Here is a 4,153-nt window from a genome sequence, read left to right on the forward strand (position 1 = left end):
CCCCAAAAACTGAAAAATTACCCATAGACATATTTTTCATCCCTTATACTCATACCATTATCCAATTTGTCAAATGTGATCTAAATTCTCTCAAAATCTCAAAATTTATCTGTGGGTGAAAAAATTACGATTTTACCCCTAGATAGTGAAAATTTCGGTTTGACTTCGAATTGATCCTCGAACTCCGAATTACCATTTTGAGTCATCCCTGAACTGTGAAACTCTTAATTTCACCTTAAAATTCCTATTTGAACTAGTTCGAGGCTTAATCGACTCAATAGTACCATTAGGGGCAATATCATCTTTTAACGATTTCTCGAACTTTCTAAATATACAAATATTTTATCGAGCATGTGAATGACATTATAATTATTTTACAAAGCAGGGTTTGACACTAAAGCTCTAGATCGATGGTTCTCGCAGCTAGATCTAGCCATGAGTACTAATTCGACACTTCTTACGACCGGATATGGTGAGGGAACGCCAATCAACATTTCTCACAACTAGCATGGTGCCATCGTCACTCTCGAAGGACTTTAGAGAGAAAGGGAAAGAGGTAGAAGATGGGCAGAGAAAGGAAAAGATGGGAAAATTTAAAAAATCTATATAATGATGGTCATTTTTAAGTTAATTTAAGGGCAATTTTGCCCTTACAAAATTTTTGACTTATTCCCCCTTCTTTAGAATAACTATTATTGAGGTTTCCTTAGTAATAGCTATTTAAGTTTCTTTAGAAATGATCATTCTAAGCAATGACAATTCTTGTGAAGTAAATAAATTATTAAAGGGGGTTTAGGAATAGGGGAAATGACTATTCCATTTCCCAACCAAACACGTTATACAAGAAAAACGAAGTCTTTATTACAAAAAAAATTTCATTGAAAAAATTTTATTAATAATACTACTTATTTTTGATGAATTTTTGGTCAATTACCAATGGAACAAATTTGATAGATTATGAGATTATTTTCAATGAAATTTATCCTGTCAAAATTCTGTCACTAATGATTTGATGCAAAATAATGATTTTGATATGAATGATTCCAACGAAACTTTTCATTGGAATTGAGTTATTATCAATAAAAATTTCTATTGGTAATGATATTTTAATTAAAATAATTAAAATACTACCAATGAAAATTTTTGTTGAAATTCCATTCTTTTGCTTTCTTATTGTTAAAATGACGCAGTTTTGGAAAACATATATAAATTAGTGGCACAATACTCAAATATACCCCTAAACTATTCAAAAGAATTAAAATAAGCTATTTTACTTTTATTGCATTCAATCAAGCCCCTTATATTTTTATTTTGAATTAAATAAACCCTTGATTAATAATTGACTAATTATCATTAGTTAAAATACCATTTGTCATTTTATATTCACATGACAATGATATAACATTAATAAAGAGGGTGAAAAATACTACATGGTTATATTGTTATGTTAAATTAACATGTCATGTCATAATCAATTATAACATGTCAATATACAATATCATCATTAATTATAATATATTAACATGTTATGTCAGCATCATTCAACATTGAATGACAAATGGTTTTTTGACTAAGTCAATTATTAATTATAAAGACTTATTTGACTTAAAATAAAAAATAAAAGACGTATTTAACTCAAAATAAAAATATAAGGGTTGATTGAACATAATAAAAGTATAAAAGTTTATTTGAATTTTTTCTGTATAGTTTAGGAGCTTTTTTGAATATTATACCCAAATTATTCCTAAATCCTAACTATATAAACTTTTTCCCTAATTTTCTCATTCTTCTCCTTTCACTAGACTTGATTGCCTCACCTTCTCTTTAAACCCAAAATTTGGCATGGGATTGTCATCCACTATCGACCATTGGCACATAAAAAATAAGTTTTCCTCCTTTTTCTCAACTTATTTTTTTTTTATAATTGGGGAATGGGGGATTCAAACCGTACTCTTTAGATAGGAAATCATACACTAACCAATGAGTTATATGCTCATGTGCTTTTTCTCAACCTATCTTACTTTTTAATTGGTTTAGTTTTTTTCTAGAATCTTTTCTTTTTATTCCTTTTTTCTCTTTTTTCCTTTGAAAAAAAAATATAATTCTAGCAATTGACATTAGGATTTTAAACTATTATCGACCTTAATTTTTTTTTCATCTCCCTTTTTTCTTTTCCTCGATTATTTCTTTTAAAATCATCTCCTTTCCTTAAGAAAAACCCTAGACTTGAATCATTTTTCACTTTGTCTCTGTCTCTCCGTATTTTGCCTTCATTGCCTTGGCTTTGCCATTGTAATTTTTTTCTTTTCCTTTTCATTGCTAAACTTAAAGTTTTTATTGACAGAAAGTATTTCGTTGATAATACTTGATGGAATTGCGATCGAATGTCAATAGATTGAGAAGTTCATTATTATCGACAAAATGTAGGTAGTTAGCTATTGGTCGTAATGCTTTTTGGTACGAAATAATAGCATATGGCAAGAAAATTATCAATGTAATTTTCTGTCGATAAATTGGTTTTTCAATCGAATTGCTAATGAAGCAATCCATCGGATGCATTGGTCAGTATTTTTTAAACAAAAATTTCATTAGTAAATCAAAAAGATAAAAAGCCCGATCGAGCTTCTTCCTATTTTCCCCAAATCCCAAATTAAACCCCTAACATCTCTCTTTCCTCTTCTCCCCGTGCCTTTAATCACAAATTTATCTTCCCATAGCCTTTGACAAGTCTACTTTGTCGCTAATCACTCTCTAATCTTCCCTTAATTGCTAATTAGCCTCAATTATCAACTCTCATTTCTCTTGTCTTTTTTGTTTTTTGTAAAATACCTACACCCCTTTAAGTTTTAATTGAAATTTTAGGTAGATCTATTAGTTTCGAAATAGACACTCCGTCTCAAAAAAATCTTCCACTGGATAAATAAGTCTAACCGTTAGTCAGTGTATTTGTTAGTTTGATGATGTGACAATATTGAAAGGACAATTTTATCATTTATTAATTTTAAAAATTACTATTATATAATTTTTTTACAAAACAAAAAAATCAAGGGAGCACATGCAATAGGGGTTGGTCGGCCACATTGTTTGAGAGAAAAAAAAAGAGTATTTTAGTCTTTTCATATTTTCTGTTAACAATGTTTATACTTTTGAGATTCGTTGCCAATTTCGAAAACTAATGGACCCATACAAAATTTGGATTAAACCTTAAGAGGTCTATGTATTTACCTTTTTTTATATATTTTCAATAATTATAACTTGTTTTTCTCTTTTAATATCTTTAAACAATAAAATTATTTTTACTGCACCCATATACTGGATGTGCCAAAGACTAATACATAAATAAATAAAAGACATAATGCTCAAAAAAGCTCTTGAACTATTCAAAAAATTTCAAATATACTTTTATTCTTTTATTGCGTTAAATCAAGCTCTTATAATTTTATTTTAAGTCAAATAGGTCATTATGACTAACGGTTAACTAATTGTCATTAACCAAAATGTATACTGTCATTTTTTTTGAATAGTGTATATCGTCAATTTATGTCTATATGGTGTTGTTGTGGCGCTGACGTGGAGGTTGAAAAATATGATATAGTCATATTATCATGCCACATTAGTATACAACATCATCATCTATTATGACATGTTAACATGTTACGTTAGTACCACGTTAGTGTCACATAAACGCCATGTGATATAGAATGACAAGCGACATTTTAACTAAATCAATTATTAATCATAAAGGTTTATTTGACACAAAATAAAATTATAAAGGTTTATTTGACTCAAAATAAAAATAAAATGACTTGATTGAAAGCAATAAAATATAAAAACTTATTTGAATTTTTTTAAATAATTTAAGAGCTTTTTTAGGTATTATAAAAAAAATAAAACATTGGTTAATTTATTGGATTCTCTAATGGAGTCAACTAAAGTATGTGTGGTTTAAATTCGAATACTAATTGAGTAGAAGCTTAAACTAGTTTATGTCAAACCCTGCTTTGTAAAATAATTATAACGTCATTTACATGCTCGATAGAATGTTTGTATATTTAGGAAGTTCGAGAAATCGTTAAATGATGATATTGCCCCTAATGGTACCATTGAGTCGATTAAGCCTCGAACTAGTTCAAATAGAAATTTTAAGGTGAAA

The sequence above is a fragment of the Theobroma cacao genome, chromosome 5 (assembly GCF_000208745.1).
Source record: "Theobroma cacao cultivar B97-61/B2 chromosome 5, Criollo_cocoa_genome_V2, whole genome shotgun sequence".
In the NCBI taxonomy this organism is placed as follows: Eukaryota; Viridiplantae; Streptophyta; class Magnoliopsida; order Malvales; family Malvaceae; genus Theobroma; species Theobroma cacao.